The 15,804-nt window shown below is 40.0% G+C and overlaps 1 long non-coding RNA gene and 1 pseudogene across 3 annotated transcripts in view; one reads left to right on the top strand and one right to left on the bottom strand.

Annotated features, from left to right (window-relative positions):
• Positions 1–452: 452 nt before the first annotated feature.
• The window catches only part of LOC117361577, a 120,742-nt gene continuing 105,390 nt past the window's right edge, over positions 453–15,804 (bottom strand). For all 3 annotated transcript variants that reach the window (XR_004539694.1, XR_004539692.1, XR_004539693.1), the window contains 3 exons: positions 14,798–15,045; positions 898–1,047; positions 453–674 (listed from right to left, as the gene is read on the bottom strand). This is a non-coding gene — a long non-coding RNA (uncharacterized LOC117361577). The remainder of the gene's footprint in view (positions 675–897; positions 1,048–14,797; positions 15,046–15,804) is intronic.
• LOC117361576 lies at positions 6,875–7,135 on the top strand (annotated as a pseudogene).

The following is a 15,804-nucleotide window of genomic DNA, read 5'->3' as shown; positions in this document are numbered from 1 at the left end:
TATATCATTCAGCTACAATGACATCAGTTGCATGCAAGAAGGATCCCACACATTCAAAGCCTTTCTTATTCCATTCTGCTATCTCTATTACTCTTTACCTATTCTTTTCCTAACTGGATGCTTGCCAGTTTGGCTCCTCCCTGAAGAATAGAAATTCTTCCTCTTCAAAGTAGTATCACTTAATGTTGTGAAGCCATAAATCAATATGCCATTTCTCGGAACAGAGTGCTTGAACATATTCACCCTTTTAAAAAAGAAATTATGTGTAGCGACCTCAACCAAAATAGCAATTAATAGATGGGATACAACCGTACAGTAATTTACAGTGCTTCGTAATTTAACTTGGTTAAAATATGATGATATACTGTACTCAAGCCAATTGCTAATAACCTTCAGAGTTGTCTCGAGGTACATAAACCATCTCGCTAGAAAACATGATAGGAGTGCTGTAATTCATATGAAGAATTATTACACTTTATTCAGCATCAGGTTGGAAGCAAACTAAGTGAAATGTATCAGGTATGCATTGCTCTCTGAGAAATACCCTATTATTATACTCAGTACAATTACATGGATACATCATTGTCCAGAATTACAAATCCATGTTATGTGGGGTTCAATGTCCAGAAAGCAGGAAATAACTGTCCAGAACACAAGAAAAGCAGTGTACAATTCTGAAAGAGAGAAAAGAACATTTTTAATACATATCTCTGTGGTAAATTTATGTTAAAAGCAAATTTATGTGTACATTTTAGGTTTTTAAAAAATGTTTTAATTTTTATTCTGAATATTGTTTCCACTTTTGCTGATTGTAGACTGCAGTGAACTTGTATAGGTATTTCCGGTATATAAGCAATAATTGTAATGTAATGTTACATTTGATTCCTCCATGCTTACCTATTGTAATTAGGACTGGTAATTACAAAATTGATTTTGATGTGTTCTCCCACTCTTTTTCCTTTTTCTTCTTTTCCGTGTTTGTTTCCTTCTAAGAGTTGTTAGATGTCTGCTGATCCAGAGCTTTTGTGCACTGTGCTCTGCTGACTTCTAGGAATTTTGGAGGAAATTCAATTAACAGCACTGAGATGCTCCCCCCCCCCCCACACACACACTAAATTGGCGCTAAACACTATTTCATTAAGGGCAAAAGGGATGGAGGGAACTTAGCATCTAAATGGAGAATAAATTTTGTAGAACTGTTTGGCCAAACTGACTATCCCATTTGAAATGATTCTCCAAACAGTAGTGGGATATAAAGATACAAATTGAGGACTGGGTGACTGCATTACAGATGTCCTCAATGGGAGTGGAATGTAGGTGAGCTACTGAAGTCGCCATTACTCTAATATTGTGTGCAGTGGCATAGTAAGGGGGTGCGGGGGATGGTACGCCCAGGGTGGGGTCTTTTTAAGGGCACGGCATCCCCTCCTCCTCTCTGTCTCCCACACGTCTCCTTGCTATGCATGTTCACCCCTTGCCTTCCCTTGTGCCTTTTTCACTTCCCTGGTGTGAGGCTGCTGCCCACAACGGCATCGGCGCTCTCTCCGACGTCCCTTCCGGGACTCATGCCTAGGAAGTGAAATCAAGATGGCGAGCGGACACCAACATGGGCATGCTGCTCACACCGGAGAAGTTAAAAAGGTACAGGGAAAGGGAAGGGGGTGCGCGCGCAGTAGGGGAGTGGGGAAGAGGGTGGGGGAGGGGTGCCCCTGTCCCGGGCACTGCTCACCCTTACTACGCCACTGGTTGGGTGCAATGATACAGTTCTCCAGCAACAGCAACAGCCCAAGCATAGCAAAAGGAGATAAAGTCTGCCAGAGAATAGTTAAGCTCTGGAACACATTGCCAGAGGTTGTGGTAAGAGCGGATAGCATAGCTGGTTTTTAAGAAGGGTTTGGACAGATGGAGGCTTCATCAAAGTGGAAGGCATAACTTTAAGATCCCAAGCAACTGGAGCAGGTTTGATTACTATGGAAAAGGCCTTGATTAGGATGGTGGTTTGATTAGTATAGACAAAGCCTTTCATGAATCTGGAGACTAAAGGATATTCTGATAATGGCTTTTTTTAAAATCTAGAAGTGTATGAAAAGTTGTAACACTGCTGAGATGAACTCTGACTGAAGTATTCCTGAGACCAGAGCTTGAAAAGTATTGAAGATAGTCCAGAACTGATGGGATAGGACAAGTGTTTGAATCTAATGAATGGAAATTACATCAGAATGTGAAGTGAGTTCACTTGAAACGATAGCAGCGCTGTGTGGAAGGTTTTCTAGAAACTTCAATAATGGCTGACACTGGTGCAGAAAGTGAAAAAGTGACTACTCACCGGGTGAGAGATACCATGCTGTAAGTGCTAGTGAGTGTAGATTGGGATGGAGTAGAGAACCTTCGTTCTGTGTTAGCAACTTTGGAAAGATCTGTAATCAAGTTTATCAAGTTTATTAACACAATTTGATTGATCGCCTATTATAATCACTAAGCGATGTACATAACAAAAAATATATCAAGTGAAAAGGGGTTGACATTTTAACATAAGAACATTTAACTTGAACAAACATACAGGGAAGGAAAAGATAAAAGTTACAATTTTTGTTTGGGGTAGAATAAGGAAATAACAATAGGTAAGGGAAGTAATAACCTCAGCAATATTAAATTTATTATACTTTAAACATTAAAAGCATCTCTGAATAAATAAGATTTTAAAAGTTTTTTAAATATTAAAATATCTTTTTCGTTACGAATGTATTGGGGAAGGGCGTTCCACCATAGGGGACCAGTCACCGAAAAAATGTCGGCCCTTCTTGTACCGATGATTTTTAGGGAAGGTACTGAAAGAAGATTCTGGTTGGAAGAGCGAAGTGAACGTTGTGTGTTATAAGGTATCAAGAGTCTGGAAATGAATTGAGGTTCGCCGCATGCTAAAGTTTTAAAGATAAGTATTATTATTTTAAATGTGATTCTATGGCTAATAGGTAACCAATGAGAGTCTATTAACAACGGGGAAACATGATCATATTTCTTTGCATTGTATATTAATTTTATTGCAGTATTTTGAATCAATTGTAATCTCCTTTTTTCTTTTAATGATATGTTGAGAAAGAGAGAATTGCAGTAATCGAGTTTTGATATTACTAATGAATGAATTAGTATTGTGATAGATTTAGGGGTCAGAAATTTGGATATTGATCTAATACGGCGTAATTTATAAAAGCAGTTTTTAACCGTAAGAGAAATATGATCGTGATAAGTAAATTTCTCATCAATTAGTACGCCAAGAATCTTAACTGATGGAACTAAATTAAGTGTGATGTTATTAAGAATGAATGGGATTGATAAAGTTATATCGTTCCTCCAAGTAAATAATACGGCTTTCGTCTTCTTTATGTTAAGTGCCAATTTGTTTGTGTTGAGCCAAGAATGAATTATTTCTAATTTGTGATTAATGGATTTGATTTCAATATCACATTTAGGATCTAAAGGATGAATAAGTTGAACGTCATCAGCGTATGCAAATGGGGTAAAGCCTATAGATTGGCAAAGGCTTAACAGTGGAGAAAGAAATATATTAAACAGAAGAGGAGATAAGATGGATCCTTGAGGGATGCCAAATGTGGAAGAGTGAGATACAGATGTTTCGTTTTTAAATTTAACAGAGGAAGTGCGATCAGCGAGATATGAAGTAAACCATTTTAGGACATTGTCTGTTATGCCTATGGATTCTAGTCTTTGTAACAGTAAGTCGTGATCTATGGTGTCGAACGCTGCTGAAATATCTAAAGAAAAAAGGATGACGGATTTGTGATGGTCCAGATGGTATTGAATATTTGAGATTAAGCCTATTAGAGAATATTCTGTGTTATGGAATTTTCTGAACCCTGTTTGATTTGGATGGAGTGCATTGGTGTTCCCTTTTGCTGAGTTGTAGAAGGAGAGGGAGCCATAAGAACATAAGAATAGCCTTACTAGGTCAGACCAATGGTCCATCAAGCCCAGTAGCCCATTCTCATGGTGGCCAATCCAGGTCACTAGTACCTGGCCAAAACCCAAGGTGTAGCAATATTTCATGCTACCAATACAGGGCAAGCAATGGCTTTCCCCGTGTTGACATGGCAGTTGAGGTGCTATGAGTATTATGGTGGCTTGTTTCTGGTGAAGTTTGAGTAGAGTTTCTGAGTAGAGGGATTGGAGAGAAAACATAAAGAAAGTTGTCTTGCCAATCGAGGAGAAAGGCATCTGACTGCAGATGATTGGCAGTGTAGATTCTGGAACAAAAGACGGGAAGCTTGTGATTGTGGGGAGACACAAAGAGATATATCTGTGGAGTTCCTCAGTCTTTGAATATCTGAGGTAAAACAGCAGAATTGAGAGATCTCTCATGAGGTTGAAGGAGTCTGCTTAAACTGTCTGCTAGATAAACCTCATTGAGGAATAGGTTGCAATGTATCGCATGGGACCAAATTTTGATCGCTTCCTGGCAAAGTGGGTGAAACCTTGTGCTTCCTTGCTTCTTCACATAGTACATAACTACTTGGTTGTCTGTTTGAATGAGTACTATCTGATTGAGAAGGCGATCCTGAAATGTGCTCACAACATTTTTGATTGCTCAGAGCTCGAGGAAACTGATGTAGAGTTTTCTCATGAGAATTCCAGCTATCTTGAGTATGAAGGTCATTTAGGTGAGTGCCCCAGCCAAGCATGGAAGCGTCAGTTGTTAATATTTTCTGATGTGGTAGAACATGGAACAGAAGGTTTCTGGAAAGATTGGTCGATAATAGCCACCGCTGAAGAGACTAACGAAGGTCTGATGTTATTTGTATTTTTGTGGATAATGTTCCAGAGGACTGAGACCATTGGGTCAAGAGTGTCCACTGAGGTTCTTTGAGAAGTAAATGGGCAAATGGAGTCACATAAATTGTTAATGCCATGTAGCTTAGAAGACGCATCATTTGGCGTGCAGTGATGTATTGGAGAGTGGAGACTTTCTGGAAAATCAGCATTAAAGTGTCATATATTTTTTGAGGTAGAAAAGCACAAGTCTGAGATGTGTCCAGAAGTGCTCCTATGAACTACAGAGTTTAAATGAATTGTAAGTGTGATTTGTCATAATTGACTGCAAATCTGAGAATCTGTAGAAAATGTACAGTTGAATTCATGGCCAGCTGAGTTGATTGAATTGTAGGGGCCTTGATCAACCAATTATCCAGAAAAGGGAACACATGAAAGCCACAAGACAGGAGGGTGGCCACTACTACCACTAAGTATTTCGTAAACACTTTGGGTGCTGATGACAGTTCAAATGGAAGCACCTTGTACTGGAAGTGGCATGTTCCTATTAAAAAATGGAGGTATTGGACTGGATCTTGTCACCCCTAGGCACCTAACCGGCTTGGTTAGGGTGTTTGGGCCGTGACAATATTCTCCCCAGTGTGCCCTCTATAGCTTGATGGTCCCCTTAGGTCTTTCATCCAACTAGGCAACTGCCTAACATTGCAAGTTCAGGTAAGTGAAGTGATTTTCATTCAACAAACACACTAAGTCAAAATAAAGATTTATTTAGGCCACTGGCCAGATAAGTTTCAAATCCTGTGCTATGTTTGTTGCACATAGCACAGATAATGCTAATGAAAAACATCCAGCAAATAGTTTAGCTTTTATCCACTGGTAATAGTCCTGATATATTTCACAAGCAAGAATCTGGAAATATATTCAATCAATAGCCTAAGGTTTTCTGCCCTGGAAACAGTCTTTGCATAAACAAATATTTTTTTTATAAATCCCCAACCTCCAATTTGCGGCACTGGCATGCACAAAAAGATAGAAAACAAAAACAGCAACAAAAACTCAAAAGAGGTTAGCAGGTTTCAATGACTATGTGGACGAGTTTAAGGTAGGCAAGGTAGTTTTCAGTAACTTGGCTCATACAATCCTTTAACAGTCTTAGGTTGGAGACAAACAGAGTTAAGCAGTTCCTTAGGAGATAGTGGATAGACTATTGCAGATTCACAGTTAAGTTTTCCAACATATAACACAGACTGACAACATCCAGCTTGCAACTCCAGCTATGTTTGCAGTAGCCGTGTGAATTGCACTGAGCTAGTCTCAGCTGCACGCAGCACACCAATCAGCCCCAACATGGGAGAAAAAGGAAACTGACAAAAATTCAAAACATTTTTTCTTCTCAGTAACTCTCTTCTAAAACAAAGGATTGTGCTAAAACACACAGTAAACCCAAAATCATATAGCAGTAAGCAGGAAGGATAAAGTGAATCTTAAACTTACAATTTAGCTGATTTGCATGGCTTCAGTTTGTTCTTGAACCTCTTTTATGCCTGTACCAATTTCCATGGCTTCTGGCTGTGGGAGAGACTCTGAACCTATACAGAGAGGAAAATCTCCTGCCTCTTGCATGTCCCAGTCAGCAGGGAAAACTCTGGTAGGGCACTCACGCTGGACTTTAACTGGACTTCTGAACTGTCTCTGCTCAGATCAGTACTCCTTGCCCTGCCCCCAGCTTCTTTCCTGACCTGCAGTTTCCTGGGCTCTGCAGCTCTCGTAGCTCTCTGGTTCCTGTTTCTCCTCCTTCTGCAATCTACACACACCCTAATCCAGGGCGGGAAAGCAGACCAGGCATTTCTTTGGTAGGTTTCTTTCCCTTGCTTCTAACAGCCCTCTGCCTTAAAGGGACAGGACTCCTACCAGTCAGACTCTGGCTCATCTCAGCCAGATCCATGCTATCCCAGGGCCAGTCAGTATTACCTGGAGACCCAGCACTCACTTGGTCTGCCCTCTTACAACGGGGCTTAGGCAAAACCCTGTCTTTCCTTGGGGCAAACCTTGACTTGTCCCTAGGTTTGTCACAATCTGGGAGAGGAGGATGGCTGAAAGGGAGCCTGGGGAACACAACTATGACTGTGTATCAAAAATGCTGCAAGGATTTAGGATCTAGAGAAAATGCTTGAAGACATGGAGAAAATATCAGTGCAGGGGACCTGGAGCCTATGACATGGTGTTGATGTGTATCAACCCAGCCCTTGCAGGCTCCATGAGGAAGTTGGAAGAGGCCTTCCTCAATTGCAAAGAAGAGGTGAAGAAGAATTGGCAGGACATCCTGAAAGAAACAGCCAAGGAGGAGTAAGGTGACCTGTATCCCCTACTCCCATCCATCCAAAGTTTGCTTTTGTCACTCATTTATCGAAAACTTTGAGAGTGCTACCTTTGGAATATAAAGGGTGCTTGCCTGAATAAGTTAGAATCCTCATTGGCTTATATGTACCAAAATATGAATAACAGCATTAAAATTATTTCAGTTTACAAAAAAAAATGGAGGCATTTCTTGTGGGTTGGAAGGATAGGAATGTGGGTATGCTTCTTTGAGGTCTAGAGAACAAAGCCAATTGCTCTTTTCCAGAAGGGGTTGTAAGGTTCCCAGAGAGATCATTCAAAATTTCTCTTTCACTAGATATTTAAGAACATAAGAAGTTGCCTCTGCTGGGTCAGACCATAGGTCCATCGTGCCTAGCAGTCCGCTCCCGCGGCGGCCCATCAGGTCCATGACCTGCAATGTGATCCTTTGCCTAAAACCCTTCAATCCCCTTTATCCCTCTATCTATACCCTTACATAATCCTATCTATACCTCTATCTGTATCCCTCAATCCCTGCATCTATCAGGAATTTATCCAATCCTTCTTTGAAACCCCATAATATACTCTGTCCTATCACAGACTCCGGAAGCGCATTCCAGGTGCCCACCATCCTCTGAGTGAAAAAGAATTTCCTAGCATTGGTTCTAAACCTGTCCCCTTTCAATTTCTCTGAATACCCCCTTGTTCTTGTGGTTCCCAATAGGTTGAAGAATATGCCCCTCTCCACCTTCTCTATGCCCTTCTGTTGAAACTGGGATTCTGATTTTTGAGTCCTCTGTTGTCTGGGATGTCTCTGTGTTGGCAGTCTAGAGAATGTAGATGGCTGAGTACAACTCCTCTTGCTGTAATAGGAGGAACATCAAGATGGATAGATAGTTGAGATCTGAGGAGGAGAAGAGGGCGATCTGCAATCAGATGGCTGGACATGTTGAAAACAACCATGGGGATGACGCTGGAGGACCTTTCCAGGCTAGCACAAAACCAATTTCTTTTTAGATCCACAATTCATCAAGTTGCTAGGACTCAAACACGAGTTGATGGCATCTAACAACAACAACAGGATGACCATGGAGTCCTCATGCTTCTTAATCTTCTGGGTGGCCTCCTCTGTTTTGTCACCAAACAAATCCTCTCCAAGACATGGTATATTTACCAAGCATTCTTGCATATTAGCATTCAGGTCTGACACACTGAGCCATTCTTGGAATGTTATAGCAATAGACATCACTGATGTTCTTGATGTCACATCAAACGCATCAAAGACTGATCATGCCATGAGTTTTTGTGTCTTGAGATTATTGGTAATATTTTGAAAAGAGTCAACTGATCTGTAGGTAGATATTGTTCGTACTAGGAAAGTTGATGAACCAGAAATTTAAAATAGGTTATATAGAAATTATAACTGAGAATTCAACTGGTGAGCATAGAACTTTGGTAATTCCTACAACCAAATTTGTCTAGATTCCTTACTTCTTGTCCAGGTGGGTTTATGGTATAGGTTCTGGAACTGTTGGATTTCTTTGGTGCAGATTCAATGAGAAGAGACTGATGCTGGAGCTGAGGTTTGTCAAAACCTGGACAAGTTTGTACTCTATATAAAGTATCCAATTTCCTTGGTACTGCTGGAATCAAAAGTGGAGTTGTTTTCATTAAATTGTGAAATGGTAATTTTAAACAGGCTCTTGGCCATTGTTTATAATCCAGATCATCTATCAACTCAGCTCTTGATTCTGCCTTAGACTCCATTTTTATGTATTTATCAGGCTGTTATTTTAAACTAATTCTTCAATATGTTGTGTTAGCTGGTTTAGATTACTGTAACATTGTGTATTTAGGAATAACATCTTCTGACATGCACACATTACAAGTTGTTCAAAATACCATTAAACCGGGGTATCTGGCTGGTTCGTGATTTGATGAAAGCGGAAGACTGGATGTCCTTTTCAGAATTCTCGGAAACCTGGGGTGTTGCTGGCTCTCAATACTTTAGATGGCTCCAGTTACATCATTGCATTACACATTCTTTGCCCAAAACCCGCATGCGATTGGACGAGCCTGAACTACACATACTACTTCGCACCATTCCCATGGGATTCTCCAAAGCTTCTATGTGGTACAAATTACTGCAGCGTGCTCGTTTTTCGAGCCCGCTAGAATCTGAAGTGAAATGGTGCAGAGACCTAAATCTACCCTCTGATGCTATTGACTGGTCTGCACTTTGGTTGATTTTCTTCAAAGCTGTTAGATCGGCCTCACTTTTGCAATCTATTTTCTTTCTTCTTCACCGAGCAGTGTGGACCCCTGTGCTGTCTAATAGAATCAATCCTAATATGTCTTCCTTATGTTGGTCCTGCTCTCAATCGACTGGTTCATTAGAACATTTACTCTTTTCTTGTCCACATGTACAGGTCTATTGGAGTAAAGTGTGGGCAGTTACTTGTGACATTCTGGAGCTAACTGATACTCTGTCTTATCCCATCATCATTGTAATGTCTCAAGCTCTTTTAGAACCCATTGATACTGATGAATCCAGGTTGTTTACTATAATGATGTCTTTAGCGATTCAGACAGTTTTATTCTGCTGGAAGGACCTCACTAGGGTGGACTTCCATAAGTGGTGGAATGCCCTGTGTCTCACGGGCAAGTATGAAAGAATATTTGCTGAAAGATCTAACACGATGGATAGATTTCTTGCTGTCTGGAAACCTCTTCTTCAATTCTGTAATGTTTAACCTTTTGTTTTCTGTTTTCATTGTATTATTGAACTGTTTAATCTACTCATCAATACTTCTATGTATATGTTTTATTATTCTGCGGGTGCTTGCTCATATCCCCTTATATGAAGTTTCAGTACATGCTTTCTCCTATTGGTGATGTACACTTTGAATTCTGTTACTTCTGGTTATCTTTTTTTTGTAACCTGTAAAATTCAATAAAAGTTTTTGAACTCAAAATACCATTATTCGAACTTTGTTTGGGATCGAGAAGTATGAACATGTTACTTCATATTTCATCCAAAACAAAAAAATTGACTCTAGAAGTTCCACAGGGAAGCAAAACCAAGAGAAAACCAAAAAACACTGTGAAGTGACGATGTTCCTGAAATGGACTTTATTGAAAGTTTCAAAGTTCCAAAAATATAATTGAGCAATCCACATAAAAATAAAATAATCCACATAAAAACCTTAAGGACCTAGTCCATTGAAAGCTTAGGACCCAACACAGTCTATGTTTCGACAGGATAGTCTTCTTCAGGGGTCCCTGGAAGTCCTACGGTAGTAGATATGTGGCTAGCAAGTATGTGGAGAGACGTGACGAATGCACTGACCATGGAGTATAGAGTGAAGTATAAGTTATTGTTGGTTTATCTAAGTGTACATCATTTATCACCAAAATACCTACAGGATTGTATGATGTCCTATGTGCCCTCTCAACCATCATGCTCTGCTACACATTGTAATTTCGTTATTCCAGCTTATAAAAAATTAAGTTTACAGACTATGAGATCTAGTACTTTCCTATGTGCAGGACTTGTTGAATGGAACAGACTGCCAGAATACATCATGCAACAAAAAGATTTGTGTAAATTTTTAAAATTGTTAAAGCATCATCTGTTTTGTAAGAAGTATGATGGTTGATGCCTTTTATATGAATTAGCAATTTTGCTGTTTTTTGGCATGCTTGTTTTGTTATTTTTTAATTGAGTATTTTTAGTTGTAATCCACCCTGTTTAAAGGCGGAATATAAATAATTAACTATAAACTATGGGGAGAACATGGCCCATTTGCCTGATGAATCTTATAAAAGACAAGCCTTCAGCAAGGAGGTAGTGGAGAAGGGTCTGATGGGATCCCATAAGATTCCATAGCAGAGGGGTTGCAGTAATCAAAGGAAGAATGCTGTGAAAGGTTTGAGTTGTATTCCTCAATGCCATGCTTTGGTGATGGTGACCATTTAGAAGGATGTCAAGGAGAATGGCAAATTAGGCTCTGAGATCATGGAGAATATCAACTTATTGATGAAAATTTCTGGATGGTTGACGAGATATATCTCGTTGTCAGCCTGATGAGTACCTCAAATGGATGGAAAAGCTATGCTCACTGGAAGCGCAGGCCTTCCTGACACCGAGCATCGATGGAGTGGAGTCTGAGATTGATCTTTTGATGTTCGATGAGGATGCTGCTCAGACTGGGCTAACACAGGATGTGTCAAAACTGGTACCTGCACTGTGTGTGACTTCAAAAGAAAGAACAAACCAGGGGAATACAAAACCACAAACACAAATACAAATACAAAGAAACCAAAATGGAATTGTCCAGATCAGAATGATGTGCACTAAAAAAGTGTCCTCCAACTCATCTGATAATGTGCACATCATTTTTTAGTGCACATCATTCTGATCTGGACAATTCCATTTTGGTTTCTGTGTATGACTTCAGCATCTCTGCCAATTCTTTTTGTACTAGCTCTCTGATTTGATCTTGTAAAGATGATGCCAGTACCGCTGCTGTAGTCAGTACAGATAGCACAGACAGCACCAGGTGTTGAGGCATTGGTGACTTGATGTTGAGACATGCCTGAGGAGACACCATTACATTACATTACATTACATTAGTGATTTCTATTCCGCCAATACCTTGCAGTTCAAGGTGGACTACAAAAGAAGTTATCTGGCCATTTCCAGAGAAATTGAAGAGAAGAGCGAGTTGCTTCAGAGAATTGGGATGAGTCTTGCTTCAGAGAATTGGGATGAGAATTGGGATGAGAATTGGGAAGTGTTAGTTTGTCTTCAAGGATTTCTTGAATAGCATGTTTTTTATTTCTTTTCTGAATGATTTGTAGTTGCAGAGATGGTGATCTAGTTTTGGTGCATATACGTTTCAAATGCTTCGATGGAGTAGACACTTGGGATGACTCAGATGCATGGCTGGAGAGAGAAGGGTGTCAGTGCTTCTCAACTTTCTTACAGTCTTCTCCTGATGAAGAAGTCAGATTAATGTTTATATTCTGACCCCCTGATATTCAGTGCTATTTAACCAATCAGAAATGGCCACAGACCAATTAAATAGCATTTCTGCAACTAAGCATGAATATTCAGTGGGAAATAAGCGGTTATCTCCCACTGAATATGTGTGGTTAGGCCTAGATTCTATAAACGGCGCCTGAAGTTAGGCACCTAGATCGGTGGCCTCTTTTACTAAAGCTGGCAGCACAGACTGGCGTGATAAATGCCTGGACACCCACAGAAATAGAATGGGTATTGGAGGATTTGCCACGTGGCACTCTGTTGTGAAGCTTTGTAAAAGGGAGCCTTAATTATTTAAAAAGCTTGATTGGTGCTGATAACAAGCAATTTGCAACTCATAATTGACAAAAATTAAAATTAATTGATTGGTAGGTAGGTGCCTACCAGAAAGTAGGTGTGGTTAGGGGGGCAGATCGTGGGCATGTTTGGCATGGTAGGCACCTAAAGTGGACATAGACGCCAATTGGCGCCTAACGTGCTGGTATTTAGGCCAAGAAAACTCTGGCATAAATAGGGAGTGCCTAAGATTAGGATGCCTACCAGCACTTATGTTCACTTTAGGCATCACTAGGTACAATTTTATAAATACTATAACATCTAACTTAAGATTGACATATGGTAAACACCACATTCCACAGCACCTACTGAGTTAGGCTTCATTTATAGAATCGGAGCCATAATGCCTACCACTAAACCAGCTATATCATGTGACTTATATAGTTAGGTTCAGATATTCAGGGCCAGACTGGATAAGGTCAGCTGTTAAATCAGACTGCACAAATATCAGTCCCATCTTTAACCGCTGTATTTGAACTGGTCAGCCACTGAATATCAGCTTAACCAGGTGTTTAGCGGTAATGAAAATATATGATATTCAATGCCAGTTGTCAGAAACAGCCTGGCACTGAATATATGGGTTTAATATGACAGCAGGCAGTCAAAGTGCTACCTGCCATCGACTGAATATCAGATTCCATCCCAAGAAGCAAGTCCCCTCAAATCTGATCCCCCCTTCTTTCCTCCTCAAGGGCAAATGTTCCCTCCAATCCAATCCCTCTACTCCCTCCTGATGAGCAAAAGCTCCTCCCAATCTGATCTTCTCTTCTCCTTCCCCCTGTTGATGAACAAAAGATCCCAGATGTTATCCTCTGCTTCCCTGGAAAGTTTAGAAAGCAAAATGACTGGTGGCATAACCATGGTGGGAGGGGGGGGGTATTTCTGGAGCCTGCCCCTTCCTATATTAGGCTCAAACTGAGGTAGCCAATTGGATGAAACAAGGAGCCCTTGTAAGGATATTCTATGTACATGGATATATGAATGGAAGAGGAGCAGTTCTCCCCTCAACAAAGACTGTTGACTACATCTATGGAGAAAGTGATCATGCTGAATAACCCAACTCAAAATGAGAATACAGGAGATTACATTTGGAACAATACAACTCTTATGGAGCTAAGTCAAACTTTTAATGTTTCTTGAATAATAACATAAAAGTTTGCCTGTTGAGTGATGGATAATAATTCTGATGGAGTTGTTTTTTTTTCTTTTGGACCAGTGATAATGATTTTCCCTGTATAGGTTCAGGATTTTTGTATTCTCACTGAGGTCCTCTTTTTTTAAAATCTGTTATTCCACCACTTGTGGAATTATATTGCTCCTAAAGAATAAGCAGGAGATTTTGGTGAATTTAGTGAATATATTCCATACTGAATTGCTTGCACCTGGACAGAGCAATAGAGCAAGTGAAGGGGATGAGGGTGGATCCAGGGGAAACAAGTTACAGGTTAATGCAGCATAAGCAATAAATCACCCTTGATAAATATGTCATTTTTTTTAAAGCTCTGCTCATGTTTGGCAGCTGCCCCACTCTCTGAAGACTTTCTCCAGTCATTGCCTTATTTATGGTGAAACAAAAACGACATGACCCTTCATCATGAAATAATGCAATAAATGATGCTGTGCTAATTACATCCAGTATATGGTTCTTCCTGAAGTGGCTAACCTGCTGATTTATGTTTCTGGTAGAAACAGATATGGTATAAAAAAACAAACAACTCTCATATGATCAAATGACATGTACTTAAATCAAGCAATAGATAAACAGGAAGGAGGACAGGCTGTGGAACTTTTGAGCAATGGATGAAAAAAATTTCTTTTTTTTTAAATCTAGCCATGTTGTTTGGTGGGGAGGATGGGAAGTGGTGGAGGTGGAGGGAAGAGAGTAGAGGGGCAGAAATGAGAATAGCATTAATTTCCCTTAAAGCAGCAATTTTCAACCCAATCCCCAGGACCCACCTAGCTAGTCAGGTTTTCAGGATACTCACATTGAATATGCAGCAGATTGATTTGCATGCAGTATGTCAGTTATAAGGTAGTGCATGTACATTTATCTCATGTATACTCATTGTAGGTATCCTGAAAACCTGATTGGCTAGGTGTGTCCCAAAGACAGAGTTGAGATCCCCTGCTGTAAGCCAATAGAAAACATAGAATCAAATTATAAATTAATTACATACCCCCCTCCCACCCATCCAGCTTCATAGACAGCAAGCAGCTTGTTGTTATATGTGGAGCATTGCACAGCATGTTACAAGTAACAATCATGTATGTGAAGTAAATTAAGCTCATTACCTTGTGTCTTGTAGTCGCTTCAGCATCCACCGGGATCTGGAATCCCTCAGGAGCAGCTATAGGCATGTGCACAGGGAGAAACCGACCCTCATCCGGTGCATGAGATGGCACGTCAGAGTTCAACATAAGTACCTCACACACAGTAACTCTACAACCTCCCTGGTCCCCTATCATGCATGATGCACTCCCTGCTACCTCCAGGACCTCAACCAATGAGATGACAGGTGAAGGCTCGTTCATTGCTGCAGCTGGAGGGGGGAGGAGGGAAAGAAACATAGTCACAACAAATACCAACAGTGGGTACAAATCTCTCAAATAAACATTGCAGTAGTCTGGGTGCTAAAACAAAGCTTTGCATTATGATGAAAATAGGAATTCTCACAAGAAGGGAGTTGCAATAGTTCAATCTACTTAAAATTAAAGTGAGAATGAGAGTATTAAGTGCAAGATTGTCTTGAAAGGAAGGTAGAGATTGTATCTGCAGCAGAGCAAAAAAACAAAACAAAAACACCCAACCCAAAAAACATTCTGCACCACACTAGAAATATGTGGTTCAAAAGAGAAAGAAGGATTAAAATGAACACCAAAAGAAAATATTGAATCCTTAGTAGGAAGAAGAGTAGAGTTCAAACAGGGTTGAAATGGTAATGGATTCTGGGTTCTTGAAAGTCACATGCAGTAGCTTCAGATTTAGGTGAATTTAAATCAATTTAGCAAAGATCCCAGGAATCAGGAATCTAAAAAATACACTTTATTTGATAAAGTAGTATTGTCAGTATCGTCTTTATTGACATAGCTTCGGCATATCCTAGTGGACCAGCATTGCAATTGTATTACTTTACAGTAACTGAAGAAATCATGGAACTAACTTCGTACAATGTGCCTATCAAAATCCAAACCTCTCTCCTTATGCAACATATGTAGTCTGCTTATCCAAGGTTTCAATGCATAAGCTAAATAACAGTAACACTGAAATTAAGAAAAATTGAGAAAGTCCTTGAGCAGAG

The sequence above is a fragment of the Geotrypetes seraphini genome, chromosome 5 (assembly GCF_902459505.1).
Source record: "Geotrypetes seraphini chromosome 5, aGeoSer1.1, whole genome shotgun sequence".
In the NCBI taxonomy this organism is placed as follows: domain Eukaryota; kingdom Metazoa; phylum Chordata; class Amphibia; order Gymnophiona; family Dermophiidae; genus Geotrypetes; species Geotrypetes seraphini.
The sequence above is the reverse complement of the archived record's forward strand: the minus strand, read 5'-3'. Positions and strand labels throughout refer to the sequence as shown.